This window comes from Polyodon spathula, chromosome 22, assembly GCF_017654505.1.
Source record: "Polyodon spathula isolate WHYD16114869_AA chromosome 22, ASM1765450v1, whole genome shotgun sequence".
Lineage (NCBI taxonomy): Eukaryota > Metazoa > Chordata > Actinopteri > Acipenseriformes > Polyodontidae > Polyodon > Polyodon spathula.
The window spans coordinates 16,281,793-16,300,383 of NC_054555.1; the positions used below are offsets into that span (position 1 = coordinate 16,281,793).

The following is an 18,591-nucleotide window of genomic DNA, read 5'->3' on the forward strand; positions in this document are numbered from 1 at the left end:
GCGTGTCAGACAACATAAAAAATACTTTACATTTAGTAAAGAGTAACAATGAAACAGGTGCAATTAAGCAAAGTGCGATACTATTACATCATTGTTTGAGCATGATAAAGCCATACCTTATCATTACAGTGCAGTGGGAAGTAAATGTTCTCATTTCCAGCTGAATTCGGTTTCGCAATTGTGTTTTATTTGTTTCAGGGTTAGTGAATTCACGCAGTGCCCATGATGGGTAATGCTGTGTACAGTCAGTCCTGGTGCAGCAGGTGTTACAGTAAGAGACAGCAAGAGAGACACAGTGAGAGACTCAGTCCTGTCTCGAACTTGTTGCACAGTGAGTGATACTGGGGCTTGCTTCACTAGCGAACCCATTTGCCCTGTAACTAAGCTGTATCTTGCCCTCCGATGGTGAAACGCATGAGTAGCTACTGGGTTGTCTAGCCGTTAGCATGGCCCTGGTAAGCAGGCATGTGTTGCTTACATTCCTCAAAGTTAATTTTAGATGTGGGCACACAAGCCACCCCTCCCCCATCATGCTCACCATGTTGTCACCCTGTGAGCCAAATGGTCACTACACTCCTGCTACCTCTGTCAGAAGCTAAGGTTTAAAATGCCATCTTCAGTGTACTGCACTGCAACTCATGAAGCTGTCAAGTGGGAGGGTTTTTTTCCCCAACAGGGATTTATAATGTAATTGCTTTCAGAAAAAAATATCAAAGATGTGGGAAGCATTAACTTGTACAGTTAGTATCAGCTTTACTATCGCTTTGTATGACGAGACTGGTGGCGGTGTTATCGCCCTGTATGACGATGCTGATTAAACATGCTTTTGTTTGGCAGCCTATTGGAATACTTTTGTTTATTACTTGGAGGACTATACAAGAAACATTGCTGAGTCATTGCACTCGTCAGTTACCCCTCTCTGGCAGTTTGACAGAAGTGAACAGGGTGCTCTGGGTATTCTTTTCTGAAAAGCCCTCTTCATTACGAGTAGAATGAGATGTTACACATGATGGTAGTATCTAAATTACAACCAGGGTGATCTTTCTGGTCAGTGTCCCTTTCTCACTTTAGGTTGACCTTGTTTACAACTTACAACTTTTAACATGTTTACAAGGTACAACTTTAACATTGCAAATGTTTGTTACCAATCAGAAAAACAATCACAAGAATTAAGAATGTATGTCGACAGCATTTATTATATATGGAAAATAAGGAATATGGACATATTGGATACCACAGTGTAAATACTATGGATTTGACCTGCATATTTTTCACAGTGGTTAAATGTTTAGGTAAAATTTGTTTAAAAGCCATGTTCAGTTCCTGTCAGCTCAGCTAAATTTACAGTATGTACCATTTGTTTGGTTTCTCTGCAGCTGTTGCTAAAGAAGGTACATAGTTTCAACTAATTTAATGTAAGATAAATATCTAAATGTTGAATATTTAAAATAGTTAAGCTAACAAAGTAATTGGGCTACATAAATTGTTCACATCATGTGCACCCATTCACTGTAGGTCATTAGGTCTCCAGTGTTTTCATTTTAAAACATATCTGGTACAAAAAATGTTAGACATCTGTTTGCAGGCCTGTTTTGTGGGATAGTTGCAAGTGTAATGGTCCCCAGACCAGGAAGTTGACTCTGACACAGGACTGCTAGTTGCTAGTTCTTCCCAGCGACAGCGAGTGGAAGCGACAGCGAGTGGGAGAAGTACAGCGTGGAAAAGTACAGAGCAGTTTCGAAGCAGAAAGGAGAAATTTCATCTTGAATTGCTTTAATCAGAAAACAGAGGACATTGGGGAAACACAGCCGCGTGTGTTTTTCTGATAACAAACAAGCTGAAACTCGGAGCAGCTGATTCAAATTCAGCGCCGTTTTGAGACACGGGCGAGGGGAGGAGCCGACAGCACAGCAGAACAACGCAGTTAAACGAGGCAGTCTTCCCAGCGACAGCGAGTGGAAGCGACAGCGAGTGGGAGAAGTACAGCGTGGAAAAGTACAGAGCAGTTTTGAAGCAGAAAGGAGAAATTGCATCTTGAATTGCTTTAATCAGAAAACAGAGGACATTGGGGAAACACAGCCGCGTGTGTTTTTCTGATAACAAACAAGCTGAAACTCGCAGCAGCTGATTCAAATTCAGCGCCGTTTTGAGACACGGGCGAGGGGAGGAGCCGACAGCACAGCAGAACAACGCAGTTAAACGAGGCAGTCTTCCCAGCGACAGCGAGTGGAAGCGACAGCGAGTGGGAGAAGTACAGCGTGGAAAAGTACAGAGCAGTTTCGAAGCAGTTTGAAAGCAGGTTGACGGCTGCAGAAGAAACTAAACTTCAAAAAAAAAAAAACCCTCAACATGGTCTTCAAGCCAGTAATCTGTGACACCTGCTTGATGTGGGAAATCCGAGAAAACCCAGCGGAGCTAAACCAAGTGTGTGTAAAGTGCCGCGCGATCCAGGATTTGCATAAACTAGTAAGTATGCTAGAAATGGAGCTGGAAGAAGTGAGACAGCAACAAGATCTTGAGGAACTGGCACACCCACAATTCATGGAAGTCTGCATCACCCCTAACAGACTGAAAGCCACCAGGGAGATAGAAGGTCAGAACAGCTGGGTTCAGGTAGGCAGAAGCAGGGAAAAAAAGAAACTTCGTCAAACACAACACCAGAAATCAAAACAACCAACAGATTTGAGTCACTTCAGAATTGTGATGAGCAGAACCAACAACAAGAGAATGAAAGGAACAACATCCAGGACCCTATTGACAGTGGTGACAAGACAGTAAAAAGAAGGGAGGTCATGATTGTTGGGGACTCCATATTGAGAAACACAGCAAGTTCAGTTCGCAGTTTGGACCCCCTTACTACAACAGTGTGCTGCCTTCCGGGAGCCTCGGTCAAGCACATCACTGAAAACGTGGACAGGCTCCTAGAACGAACAGGAGACGACCCGGTAGTAGTCGTCCACATCGGTACAAACAACATTGGAAGAGACAGACCAAAATCCCTGCAAAACAAATTCAGAGAGCTAGGAAGGAAATTAAAAGACAAGAACCAAAACTGTGGTATTTTCTGGTATACTACCGGCACCTTGCAAAGGACCATATGGACAGCTGGAAATAATAAATCAAAACCAATGGTTGAAGACGTGGTGCACACGGGAAGGCTTCACCTATCTTGATCATTGGACCACATTCTACAACGAGGACTATCTGTATAGACGGGATGGACTGCATTTAAATAACAAGGGAACTAGTCTACTTGGAGAAAAGATCCTCGAGCAGGTTCGGAAGCATTTAAACTAGAAAGGAAGGGGGGAGAAATCAACAAAAAAACAGAAGGGAGACCGCATCAAAACAAGAACAACAACTCAGGTAAGACAACCATTAAATGTATTTATCTAAATGCTAGAAGTATCAGAAACAAAATTCTAGAACTTGAAGCTACTGCACTAACAGGTAACTATGATGTGATAGGTGTTACAGAAACTTGGTTGTCTGAGAGTGATGGGGACGAATATAATATTTGTGGGTATACACTGTATAGGAAAGACAGGCAGGACAGAAGAGGAGGAGGGGTAGCGCTATACATAAGAAACAGTCTTGAAGCCCAGGTGTTAAACCTGGACAAAGAAAATAAAACCGAATCAATATGGGTCAGAATAACAGACAAAAATTCAAAAGGCATAATAATAGGAGCATGCTATAGACCGCCAGATTCAGACGGTGAGCAAAATAATCTGTTATACAATGACATTAGAAATGTGTGTAGCAAAGGAGAAGCCATACTAATGGGGGATTTCAACTTCCCCCAAATAAAATGGGAAAACCCGGTGGGTAGCGCGAAGGATGAAATAGAAATGGTGGAAATGACAAATGACTGCTTCCTAACACAATTTGTGAAGGCACCCACTAGAGGGGAGGCATGCCTTGATTTAGTCTTTTCAAATAACGAAGATAGAATAACTAAAACAGAGGTCAGAGAACCACTGGCAAACTCAGACCACAACATGGTCTCATTTGAAGTGTTTTTTAAATCCCCAAAAGTAAAGACTAAAGCTAAGGTTTACAATTTTAGAAAAGCAAACTATGAAGGTATGAAACAGAGACTAACAGAAGTAGATTGGAGTAAAATAGAGAAAACACCCACAGAAGAAGGATGGTTGTTCTTCAAAAATGTAGTACTAGAGGCGCAAAACAATTATATCCCTAAAGTAGACAAATCTAAATGTAAAACTAAATTGCCAAAATGGTTTAATAGATCAATTAAAAAAAATATTCAGCGAAAAAAGGCACTTTACAGAGCATTAAAAAAGGACCAAAAAGAAAGTACACAGAAAGAGTACACAGAACTGCAAATGCAAGTCAAAAAGGAAGTTAGAAAGGCCAAGAGAGAAATAGAAATGAACATTGCTAAGGGAGCTAAAACCAATTCCAAAATGTTTTTCCAATATTACAACAGCAAGAGAACATTCAAAGAGGAGATTAAATGTTTAAGAGATACAAATGGCAAAATCGTAGAGGAAGAAAAAAAAATAGCAAATATGTTAAATGATTACTTTTCACAAGTTTTTACAAAGGAGGATACTGACAACATGCCCCACATGTCATCCAGTTCCTATCCAGTTTTAAATAACTTTAGCATAACTGAGGCAGAAGTGTTAAAGGGACTAGGAGCTCTTAAAATAAACAAATCCCCTGGGCCGGATGAGATCCTCCCAGTAGTACTCAAAGAAATGAAAGAAGTAATTTACAAACCGCTAACCAAGATCATGCAGCAGTCTCTTGACACAGGGGTGGTACCGACAGACTGGAAAATTGCAAACGTAATACCGATCCACAAAAAGGGAAACAAAACTGAACCAGGTAACTACAGACCAGTAAGCCTGACTTCTATTATATGCAAACTTATGGAAACTATAATAAGAGCCAAAATGGAAAATTACCTATATGGTAACAGGGTACTGGGAGACAGTCAACATGGTTTTAGGAAAGGGAGATCGTGCCTAACTAACTTGCTTGATTTTTTTGAGGATGCAACATCGATAATGGATAATTGCAAAGCATATGACATGGTTTATTTAGATTTCCAGAAAGCTTTTGACAAAGTCCCGCACAAAAGATTAATTCTCAAACTGAACGCAGTTGGGATTCAAGGAAACACATGTACATGGATTAGGGAGTGGTTAACATGTAGAAAACAGAAAGTACTGATTAGAGGAAAAACCTCAGAATGGAGTGTGGTAACCAGCGGGAGTACCACAGGGATCAGTATTAGGTCCTCTGCTATTCCTAATCTACATTAATGATTTAGATTCTGGTATAGTAAGCAAACTTGTTAAATTTGCAGACGACACAAAAGTAGGAGGAGTGGCAAACACTGTTGCAGCAGCAAAGGTCATTCAAAATGATCTAGACAAGATTCAGAACTGGGCAGACACATGGCAAATGACATTTAATAGAGAAAAGTGTAAGGTACTGCACGCAGGAAATAAAAATGTACATTATAAATATCATATGGGAGATATTGAAATTGGAGAAGGAATCTATGAAAAAGACCTAGGAGTTTTTGTTGACTCAGAAATGTCTTCATCTAGGCAATGTGGGGAAGCTATAAAAAAGGCTAACAAGATACTCGGATACATTGTGAAAAGTGTTGAATTTAAATCAAGGGAAGTAATGTTAAAACTGTACAATGCACTTGTAAGACCTCATCTTGAATATTGTGTGCAGTTCTGGTCACCTCGCTATAAAAAAGATATTGCTGCTCTAGAAAGAGTGCAAAGAAGAGCGACCAGAATTATTCCGGGCTTAAAAGGCATGTCATATGCAGACAGGCTAAAAGAATTGAATCTGTTCAGTCTTGAACAAAGAAGACTACGTGGCGACCTAATTCAAGCATTCAAAATTCTAAAAGGTATTGACAGTGTCGACGCAAGGGACTTTTTCAGCCTGAAAAAAGAAACAAGGACCAGGGGTCACAAATGGAGTTTAGAAAAAGGGGCATTCAGAACAGAAAATAGGAGACATTTTTTTACACAGAGAATTGTGAGGGTCTGGAATCAACTCCCCAGTAATGTTGTTGAAGCTGACACCCTGGGATCCTTCAAGAAGCTGCTTGATGAGATTTTGGGATCAATAAGCTACTAACAACCAAACGAGCAAGATGGGCCGAATGGTCTCCTCTCGTTTGTAAACTTTCTTATGTTCTTATGTTCTTAGTTTTATTTTAACACTAGAAGCCCCGCCGCAGTCCTTTTGGTAGTTTTTGGTTTTAAATTGTAATTATTCCAGTCGTGTAACACATATGGGTCTGCGTGTTCATATACTGTGTTGATTGTGAACAGCCTTAGACTCAAGGTAAAGGAATACCCTTTTGTCAAAAAAAATAAAAATAAACTAGAGTTGCTAGCAACTATAAAGGCTTTCAAAGAAAACATGGTTCAATCATCACAAATCGCTATTACAGCTCGCTACATTTCCTATAATTAGTTAATGGGCTACTTAAGTTGTACAGAGCAATAATCTTGCGCTGAAGTTTAAGTGCACTGATCTGTGTTGGATACAGCTGAGGAGCTATAGGCCGTTTTGTGGATTTTGAACCTTAGCAGGGGTCAAAGGTGATGACATTTTTTTTATAGAGCACATATGACTTCCTATATGTGTTAAATATAAGTGATTGCCGTATCTGCGGCCCTTAAGGTCCTTTTTTTACCATAAATGTTCATTTTTAACTCTTAGCAGAAGTCAAAGGTCATGGTTAATGACATTTCTTTTATAGAGTGCATGACTTCCTATATGTGTTCCATATGAACCGTGACTCTATCTGTGATCCCTGAGGCACAAGGAGCCAGTTTTTAGTTTGACCTTTTGGAGAGGTCAGAGGTCGCAGGTGATATATTTTTCATAGAGCACATATGACTTCATATGTGTTCCATTATAACTATGACCCTATCGGCACGCCTTAGGAGATAGAATTTAAATGTTAATTCCAATATGGCCGCCAAACCATGTGAGCAATCTGCTTTCGATTTTAGCGGTTACTGCTTTTTTATGGGCCGCACAACTGTACCAACATTGATGAGCATACGTGCAACACTGTTCTTGTTATGGGTCATAAAAGTTGTTTTTCAATTATCAATATGGCCGCCAAACCATGTGACCAAAACACGCCATTTTGAAATCGACAGTACTTCTTAAGAAAGTTTACAAACGAGAGGAGGCCATTTGGCCCATCTTGCTCATTTGGTTGTTAGTAGCTTATTGATCCCCGAATCTCATCAAGCAGCTTCTTGAAGGATCCCAGGAACATGCTGTCGGAACCAGGACACCCCAAGTTGTTCCCCCCAGTACCATACTCCGTTGTATTAGATGTCTGCACTATGTGAGATACCGTAAAATACGAACGTACGTTGACCCAGCGTTGATCGTGTCTCTAATGACACATCTATAGATTAGGGCTTAATGAATTTATTTTAATTGACTGATTTCTTATATGAACTGTAACTCAGTAAAATCTTTGAAATGTTGCGTTTATATTTTTGTGCAGTGCGTTTTATATCTAGGACTCTTCAGTAACTGTGTAATATTGGAAGCTTACTTGTGCAATGTCGTAAATGTAAATCCAAGAACACGTTTTAGTATTCAAATACTCATCTCTGCTCTTAAATAATAACCTGTACGGGTACATGTTTGTGTTTTAAACAAAATACCAGTCATTTCCCAATTCTATTTGCCATCAGATAAAAAAGGCAGACGGTAAGTTTAAGTATTAGGCGGCGGTTATAGATGAGTAAAAAGTACAAAGTTAGTCAGTACTATTTTAATGCAACTGCCCGGCGGACACCCAGGGGGGAAACACACACCCGTACAGCGGCACCTAGACATGTGTTCCAAGGACCCTCTCCACAACTCGCCCCCAGTTACAAAATCCTACAACCTCTATCACCTAGCTGGGATGCCAAGTGCACCACACCTATCAACCATTTAGAATTAATAAAAAAAAATAATAAAAAAAAATAGTTACCAAGATGCGGTCGTTGGGATTCCAACCGTGTGTCATATATAAATAAATAAAAATTACCATATGGGCAGGCATAAGCTGTTAGGGTACAATATAAACACAATTGCATTTTATTGATGGCAACTTGAATGCACAGAGATACCGTGACGAGATCCTGAGGCCCATTGTCGTGCCATTCATCCGCCGCCATCACCTCATGTTTCAGCATGATAATGCACGGCCCCATGTCGCAAGGATCTGTACACAATTCCTGGAAGCTGAAAATGTAATGACCTACGACCTGGATAGCGAACGTGTACGACAGCGTGTTCCAGTTCCTGCCAATATCCAGCAACTTAGCACAGCCAGCTTGAAGAGGAGTGGGACAACATTCCACAGGCTACAATCAACAAGCCTGATCAACTCTATGCGAAGGAGATGTGTTGTGCTGCATGAGGCAAATGGTGGTCACACCAGATACTGACTGGTTTGACCACCATTCTGATCCATAGATTAGGGCCTAATGAATTTATTTAAATTGACTGATTTCCTTATATGAACTATAACTAATCTTTGAAATTGTTGCGTTTATATTTTTGTTCAGTGTGTATATTATATATTTTTACTAACTCCACATGTGTCGTAATAATTGGAAGCTTACTTGTGCAATGTCGTAAATGTAAATCCAAGAACACGTTTTAGTATTCAAATACTCATCTCTGCTCTTAAATAATAACCTGTAAAAAAAAAAAACGGGTACATGTTTGTGTTTTAAAAAAAAAAAAAAAAAAAAAAAAAACAAAAGACCGAAAAAAAAAAAAAAAAACATTTCCCAATTCTATTTGCCATCAGATAAAAAAAGTATTTATTTATTTATTTGTTAACTTAATTTTATACTTTAAAATGTTTTACAAACTACAGCACCACGTCATTTTGAGCAAATAATAGAGCTTAATATTGTTGTAGTATAACGTTGAGAGTGTACTCAAGGTTTTTTTTTTTTTTTTTAAATATGATTATTAAAAAAAAGAAAAGTACCAAGTTATTTGGCGTAGTAAAATACAAACTACCAAATCATTTTAATGTTTAAATCATTCCATGAAAGGGAGTGTGTTTTATTGGTTTTGTTTTTATAAATTACGGTAATTTAAGTGGTTTACATTAGTGTTCCTTCTTTTGAGCTTTTATTTGATGTACTGTATACTGTGATATTAAGGTTACCATGGTATTTTTTTTTAACGGTTATCATACTGTGCAAATTTTATACTGTCCCATCCCTAATTTGTATTGCGATTAGCAGATAACTTGTGATCTTTGCATTCTCCCTTTGGTTCACGGTAATGTTATAAAAAAAAAAAAAAAAAAAAAAAAAAAAAAAAAAAAAAGAAAAAAAAAAAAAAAAAAAAAAAAAAAAAAAAAAAAAAAAAGAAAATAATAATAAAAATAAAAAAAAAAAAAAAAAAAAAAAAAAAAAAAAAAAAAAAAAAAATAAAAAATAATAAAAAAAAAATATCAATGTTACATTCTTAAAAAAAATTAAGTGGGCACACATATATATAAATAAATAAAAATTACCATTATGTGATTTGCTGTTAGATGTACTGTTAGGGTAAGGCAATATAATTATCAGGAATTACCAGTTTTCATGGTCATAGAGTTCCCCTTCTGGTGAACTTTAGAAAGTAAGTCTCCGTTTTTGTACACATCCTGTGAACGCTGTCAATGTGAAACAAAACAAAAATCTAAAAGTGTCTGCAATCAGCGGCAATAGGAGCTACTCTATGGTTTTAATGACAAGCTGTGAAAATGAAACAAATGGATGGTGACATTGAACTTTATGAACACAATGGAAACTGAACAGACAGCACAATTAGCAACAACACTTTGGCTACATCTACACAACGAACACCCACTGAAATATCCAGTTAAAAAAAAAAAGATAGTTTGATGGTTTAACATGTAGGCTAGTTAAAAATAAACTGTTGACAAACCAGGACAGCTTTTAAGTTGCATACACTGTGTGTAAATTATCTTACTCCAATATTTGTGAAAACAATTTTATTACTATTTTTAAACAAACTGCTCGGGTGTGATTTGTAAAGCTTGTGCATTATACATGTTGTTTTGATGTGTTACTGCGCAAATGGGAAAACCGAAGATGAAGAAAAAAAAAAAACGCATGCAATTCATGTTAAATGAATACTTTTCACAAGTTTTTACAAAGGAAAATAAATAAACATGCCCCAAATGTGCTTAATTCCTATCCAGGGGAAATAAATTTTAGCAATAACAAGAGGCAATAGTGTTAAAGGCACTAGGAGCTCTTAAAATAAACAAATGGTATTGGGTTAAACTGAGATACTCCCAGTAGTACTAAAAAGAAATGAAAGAGAAATATGTCCAAACCATCTAACCAAAAGGTGGCAACCCTATACTTACACTGTGTGTGTGTCAGTATGTGTACCATTCTGTACAGGCCTTCGTGTCCACGAGGCTATGAAAAAAAACAAACTAGGTAACTACAAAAGCAATAAGCCTGACTATACTTATATGTCCTCTTTATGGAAACTATAATAAGATCCAAAACCGCTAAATTACCTATATGGTAACAGGGTACTGGGAGACAGTCAACATTTTTTAGGAAAGGGAGATCGTGCCTAACTAACTTGCTTGATTTTTTTTTGAGGATGCAACATCGATAATGGATAATTGCAAAGCATATGACATGGTTTATTTAGATTTCCAGAAAGCTTTTGACAAAGTCCCGCACAAAAGATTAATTCTCAAACTGAAAACAGTTGGGATTCAAGGAAACACATGTACATGGATTAGGGAGTGGTTAACATGTAGAAAACAGAAAGTACTGATTAGAGGAAAAACCTCAAATTGTGTAAACCATGACAGATGTCCAAGGAAGCTGTCATGAGGCAATCCTCTGCTATTCCTAATCGACATTTAATGTTTTAGATTCTGGTATAGTAAGCAAGTTAAATTTGCAGACGACACAATAACTGTACTGAGGCACAAAGGGACTCAAGTCCCCCCCCCCCCCCCCCCCCCCATCTACATTGTTTAAGTGGGTTACATGGGCAAAAAAAAAAAAAAAAACGTTGCATTTGCAGAAACCAATAAAAAAAAATGATTTTTTGGTCTAAACAATGTTATTACTAAGGATCATTAAACAAACTAGACTCGGGTGTGATTTGTAAAGCTTGTGCAAATGACATGTTTCTGATAGGAAAAACCTCAAATGTGTGGTAACCAGAAGCTATAAAAAAGGCCAAAAATAAAAATGATACATTATAAATATAATGAGAAACTTATTAAATTTGGAGAGGAATCTATGAAAAAGTAGGAGTTAATGTTGAACACTGTCTGCAGCAGCAATGGTCATTCAAAATGAGCTAAAAAAGATTAAGAAATGCTCAGAAACATTGGCAAAAGTGATTGAATAGAAATCAAGGGTAATGCACGCAGGGAAAGTAAAAATGTACATTATGCAGACAGGTAAAGAAAATATCTTGAAGATTGTGTTCAGTTCTTGTCACATCGCTCAAAAAAAATCTTACTGCTCTAGAAAAAATGCAAGGAAACACCCTGGGATCCTTCAAGAAGCTGCTGTGATTTTGGGATCAATAAGCTACTAACAACCAAACAAGCAAGATACCGAATGGCCTCCTCTCGTTTGTAAACTTTCTTATGTTCTTATGTTCTTAAAAAGCACAGTGCAGTTTTTTTTTCTTATAGATGCTGTACAGCTGCAACAGGGATTCAAAAAATGTTTTCTTAGTTTACAATATGTGTCTTTGTGTACTGTACTGTGTGTGTAAAATATCAGCCTTTCCAGTGTAATTACCATGTTTAAGTTGCATGAGTTACATAAACTATTCTTTCTAGACACCAGCGAAAAATGGCCGCTTCACAAATATTTTTTACTAGACTGCTGTTTTTCCATAGCAACAGCTCTCCCCATGGTTTTTTTTTTTATGTAGGAACTTTTCTTGAATAACTTTTTTAGATGACACTACAAAGATAACGTATACCCAAGATTCACGTCAATCAGCCAAAGGGTTCATGAGAAGTTTTCATTTAAGCGTTTTACGCAAAATCCAACACGGCCGCCACGTGACAGATCCATTTTTCCTTAAGTAGACTCAATCGTGGACATGAGTGCACTATGTACAACATTTTCACAGATGTCTGTTTATCGTTCATGAGAAGAAGACTTTTGAATATTGTTCAAAATGTTCATAAAATCCAAATGGCTGCCACATCATGTGACCAAAGGCCGCCATATTGACCATGGCACAATGTCTCATAGTCCTCTACATTCGTGCCACATTTCGTGAGGTTTAGTGCAGCCGTGTTAGTTTGTAGGCAGTTTTATAGTCAGTTGCGTATGCAGATGATGTCATCCGGCGTGGCCTTCATGATTTTCACAGTAGCAACTTCCCTTGAACAAGCGTAACGGATGACCATATTGAGATGTTTTATCCCAATTTTTGTTTCAATCAAATAAGCAGTTTCAGAGAAGGTGTTTGAATTTTGATGATTTTATACACAGAGTGTACAAAACATTAGGAACACCTTCTCAATATTGAGTTGCACCCCCTTTTGCCCTCAGAACAGCCTCAATTCGTTGGGGCATGGACTCTACAAGGTATCGAAAGTGTTCCACAGGGATGCACAGTTGTGTCAAGTTGGCTGGTAGTGGATCTCTACTCCTAATAGCTCGTTCCATCTCATCCCACAGATGCTCAATTGGATTGAGATCTGGTGACTGGGAAGGCCACTGCAGTAAGCTGAATTCACTGTCATGTTCGTGGAACCATTCCTGCACAATCCTAGCCTTGTGGCATGGGGCATTATCCTGCTGAAAAATCTATTAGCAGATGGATACACCGCTGCCATGAAGGGATGCCCCTGATTGGCAATGATGTTCAGATATTCTGTGGCATTCAAACGTAGCTCCACTTTTATCAAGGGGCCCAATGTTTGCCATGAAAACACACCCCACACCATTACCACCAGCCTGCAATGTTGACACGAGGCATGATGGATGTATGTACTGATGTGATTTTCTCATAAGAACATAAGAACATAAGAAAGTTTACAAACGAGAGGAGGCCATTCGGCCCATCTTGCTCGTTTGGTTGTTAGTAGCTTATTGATCCCAAAATCTCATCAAGCAGCTTCTTGAAGGATCCCAGGGTGTCAGCTTCAACAACATTACTGGGGAGTTGATTCCAGACCCTCACAATTCTCTGTGTAAAAAAGTGTCTCCTATTTTCTGTTCTGAATGCCCCTTTTTCTAAACTCCATTTGTGACCCCTGGTCCTTGTTTCTTTTTTCAGGCTGAAAAAGTCCCTTGGGTCGACACTGTCAATACCTTTTAGAATTTTGAATGCTTGAATTGGGTCGCCACGTAGTCTTCTTTGTTCATACCCTAGTCCTCCCATCAGCGTGAAACAACAGGAACCGGGATTCATCAGACCAGGCAATGTTTTTCCAATCCTCCAGTGTGCAGTGTTTTCGTTCCTTAGCCCACTGCAAATTCAGTTTCTTGTGTTTTGCTGAAAGAAGTGGAACTCTTATTAGGTCGTCGGCTGCCATACCCCATTTGTGTCAAGGTACGACGAGTTGTGCTTTCTTTTATGGGACTTTCGGCCCCATTGTTGTACTGGACTGTCAGTTGACTAACTGTAGCCCGTCTGATGCTCTGCACAATTCGTGTCAGCCTCCTTTGGCCTCTTTCATCAATGAGCCATTTTCAACCACTGGCCTGCCGTTGGCTGGATATACTTTGGGTGGTGGACCGTCTTTGATACGCACGGGAAACTGTTGAGAGTGAAAAACCCAGAAGCGTTGCAGTTCTTGACGCACACTCAAACCAGCGCGTCTGGCACCTACTACCATACCCCGTTCAAAGGCACTTAAATCATTTGTCTTGCCCACTCTGAATGGCAGACATACAAAATCCATATCTCAATTATGTCAAGGCTTAGAAATCCTTCTTTTAACCTGTCTCCCCTTCATCTACACTGACTGAAGTGGATTTAACAGGTTACATCAATAAGGGATCATAGGTTTCATCTGGATTCACCTCGTCGGTCTATTTCATGGAAAGAGCAGGTGTTTCTAATGTTTTGTACACTCAGTGTATTTTTATGGTAATTTTATGACATTGATCAATGTGTTTGCCAAACCACAGTACCAATCAGCTTCATATTAACAACAGTTAATCATGGCCTATCTCTCAACACGTGTAGCAATTTTCAGAACTCTGCAGGAAGTAGTTTTCAGTACATATTATTGTCCATAGGCATCTACCAACGTACAAATTTTGTGAGTTTTTGAGCAACTTTTTTTAGAAGAAAGAAAAAAAAAATAACTAGAACTGCCAGGCAGTTTTACGACTTCCAAGCCCCAATATCAGTACCCGTCAGCAACTTCAACAGTTCCCAGAATAAGATTTTGAAAGGTCTTTTGTATAACGTACAAAAATTCAAAGGGCATAATAGGAGCATGCTATAGACCGCCAGATTCATACAGTGAGCAAAATAATCTGTTATACAAACAGTAGAAACGTGTGTAGCAAAGGAGAAGCCATACTAATAGGGGATTTCAACTTTCCCATATATAGTGGGGAAAACCCGGTGGGTAGCATGACGGACGAAATTGAAATGGTGGAAATGACAAATGACTGTTTCCTAACACAATTTGTCAAGGCACCGACTAGAGGGGAGGCATGCCTTGATTTAGTCTTTTCAAATAACAAAGACAGAATAACTAAAACAGAGGTCAGAGAACCACTAGCAAACTCAGACCACAACATGGTCTCATTTTGAAGTGTTTTTTAAAACCCCAAAAGTAATGACTAAAGCTAAAGTTTACAATTTTAGAAAAGCAAACTGTGAAGGTATGAAACAGAGACTAACAGAAGTAGATTGGAGTAAAATAGAGAAAACATCCACAGAAAAAGGATGGCTGTTCTTCAAAAATGTAGTACTAGAGGTGCAAAACAATTACATCCCAAAAGTAGACAAATCTAAATGTAAAACTAAATTGCCAAAATGGTTTAATAGATCAGTTATATATATAAAATTCAGTGAAAAAAGGCACTTTACAGAGCGTTAAAGGGACCAAAAACAAAGTACACAGAAGGAGTACACGGAACTGCAAACTCTAGTCAAAAAGAAAGTTAGAAAGGCCAGGAGAAATAGAAATGAACATTGCTAAGGAGGCTAAAACCAATTCCAAAATGTTTTTCCAATATTACAACAGCAAGAGAACGTTCAAAGAGGAGGTTAAATGTCAAAGATACACAAGGCAAAATCATAGACAAAGAAAAAAATAGCAAATATATTAAATTATTATTTTTCACAAATTTTTACAAAGGAGGCTGCGGACAACATGCCCCACATGTCAGCCTGTTCCTATCCAGTTTTAAATAACTTTAGCATAACTGAGGTAGAAGTGTTAAAGGAACGAGGAGCTCTTAAAATGAACAAATCCCCTGGGCTGGATGAGATCCTCCCAATAGTACTCAAAGAAATGAAAGAAGTTATTTACAAACCGCTAACCAAGATCATGTAACAGTCTCTTGACACAGGGGTTGTACCGACAGACTGGAAAATTGCAAACGTAATACCAAGTCACAAAAAGGGAAACAAAACTGAACCAGGTAACTACAGACCAGTACGCCTGACATATTATATGCAACATATGGAAACTGTAAGATCCAAAATGGAAAATTACCTATATGGTAACAGTATCCTGGGAGACTGTCAACATGGTTTTAGGAAAGGGAGATCGTGTCTATCTAACCTGCTCTATTTTTTTTTTTTTTTTAAGGATGCAACATCGATAATGGATAATTGCAAAGCATATGACATGGTTTATTTAGATTTCTAGAAAGCTTTTGACAAAGTCCCGCCTAAAAGATTAATTCTCAAACTGAATTCAATTGGGATTCAAGGAAACACTTGTACATGGATTAGGGAGTGGTTAACGTGTAGAAAACAGAAAGTACTGATTAGAGGAGAAACCTTCAGAATGGAGTGTGGTAACCAGTGGAGTACCACAGGGATCATTATTAGGTCCTTTGCTATTCCTAATCTACATTAATGATTTAGATTCTGGTATATTAAGCAAACTTGTTAAATTTGCAGATGACACAAAAATAGGAGGAGTGGCAAACACTGTTGCAGCAGCAAAGGTCATTCAAAATGATCTAGACAAGATTCAGAACTGGGCAGACACGTGGCAAATGACATTTAATAGAGAAAAGTGTAAGGTACTGCACGCAGGAAATAAAAATGTGCATTATAAATATCATATGGGAGATACTGAAATTGGAGAAGGAATCTATGAAAAAGACCTAGGAGTTTTTGTTGACTCAGAAATGTCTTCATCTAGACCATGTTGGGAAGCTATAAAAAAGGCCAACAAGATGCTCGGATACATTGTGAAAAGTGTTGAATTTAAATCGAGGGAAGTAGTGTTAAAACTGTACAATGCATTAGTAAGACCTCATCTTGAATATTGTGTTCAGTTCTGGTCACCTCACTACAAAAAAGAATATTGCTGCTCTAGAAAGAGTGCAAAGAAGAGTGACCAGATTTGTTCCGGGTTTAAAGGCATGTCCTATGTGGACAGGCTAAAATAATTGAATCTATTCAGTCTTGAACAAAGAAGACTACATGGCGACCTAATTCAAGCATTCAAAATTCTAAAAGGTATTGACAGTGTTGACCCAAGGGACTTTTTTGACCTGAACAAAGAAACAAGGACCAGGGGTCACAAATGGAGATTAGACAAGGGACATTCAGAACATAAAATAGGAGGCACTTTTTTACACAGAATCATGAGGGTCTGGAATCAACTCTCCAGTAATGTTGTTGAAGCTAACACCCTGGGATCCTTCAAGAAGCTGCTTGATGAGATTCTGGCATTAATAAGCTACTAACAACCAAACGAGCAAGATGGGCCGAATGGCCTTCTCCCGTTTGTAAATTTTCTTATGTTCCAGCAGGGCAATGTCCCCAAACATACAGCCAAAGCCACACTGGAGTGGCTTAAAAACAAAAAGGTCAATGTCCAGGAGTGGTCCAGTGAAAGCCCGGACCTCAATCCAATTGGGAATATATGGAAAGAGTTGAAAATTGCTGTTCAGCAAAGGTCCCCATCCAACTTGACGGAGCTTGAGCAATTTTGCAAAGAAGAATGGGCAAAAGTTGCAGTGTCCAGATGTGCAAAGCTGGTAGAGACTTATCTAAATAGACTCATGCTTTAATTGCTGCCAAAGGTGCCTCTACCAAATATCGATGCAAGGAGATGAATACTTATGCAATCAATTATTTTATGTTTTGTATTTGTAATTAATTTAGAACAATTTGTAGATTTTAGTTTTCACATTATGGACTTTTTTGTGTTGATCAGTGGCAAAAACTCCAAATTAAATCCATTTTGATTCCATTTTGTAACACAATAAAATGTCTAAGTCCAAGGGGAGTGAATACTTGAGAGCCACTGTATATTAAGATAATAACGTCATGGGGAGAGGAATGCACCGAAAATGTATGGTAAAATCATTGATATTTACTAGAACGATTATATTTTGTGTGGCAAATTAATTGATTGCTATTTTGAGGATTAACTGACAGCCCTAGTCTGTACTTTCACTACAAAAAAATATATAGTGGGGAAACGGAGTACCATAGGATGTACGAATGTGTCACAAGCACAACGAAAGCAGGAACAACTTCAAACATACCCTTCCGTACTTGGCACCCAGTGAAGTTAAAAAATAAATAAATAAAAATCAGAAGTCAACAAGCAAGGTCACTTTAATAACATACTTTTTTTTCCAGTGCGGTGCCCTCCCTATACTGTCCTCCATTCCACCCTCAATTATCAGTATATAATTTCAATATGTTCATTAAAATGTACACTTTATAGGCTATTATGCCACCAGAAAAACAGGCTACCTTGGGTAAAGTTGATAATGGTATTGAATGTGTTTTCTTAAATTTATAAATGAAATGATAAAAAAGAAATAAAAATCATGCCCATACTGCTCTATTCAATACTTACAGGTTGCATAGTACAAAATTATTTATTTATTTTGCAGACTATTTGAAAAAGAATTGAGAATAGTTAGCGGTATGTGTGTAAAGCAAGTACTTTAAATGTATTGAAAGAAGTATAGATGCTTTATATTTTGTAATTATGTACTGTTTCTAAGTACATTTAAATAAATAATTAAAATGTGTAAATAAAGCAGAAGGAGGAATAAAGCTTGCAGTCCCACTTTGACAGACTTAAATAAAGGGATCATATTTTGCAACTATTAATAATGGCAATATAGGACAATTTCATTAAGATTATTTTTCTTTCACCAGTGTGAATCTTGCTCTTTTTTAAAGTCTGTAGCTTCCTTGTGTTGCAGACCATATTCCACAGAGAGAAAAAGACATAACTTGTTATTTTTTTCTTTTTATTACGATTTGGATGTAAAACCTGGTCCATCAGTCTTTGAAAGGCAGCGGGCGCACCATTTAGCCCAAATGGCATGGCTGTGAAATGAAACAGCCCCT

General features: G+C 38.0%; 1 protein-coding gene across 1 annotated transcript in view; it reads left to right on the forward strand.

The window, feature by feature from the left end:
• The first annotated feature begins 308 nt into the window (after positions 1-308).
• The window catches only part of LOC121297416 (cysteine-rich and transmembrane domain-containing protein 1-like), a 74,913-nt gene continuing 56,630 nt past the window's right edge, over positions 309-18,591 (forward strand). The window contains exon 1 of the mRNA XM_041223734.1: positions 309-331. The gene's annotated coding sequence lies outside the window, so the exon portion shown is untranslated. The remainder of the gene's footprint in view (positions 332-18,591) is intronic.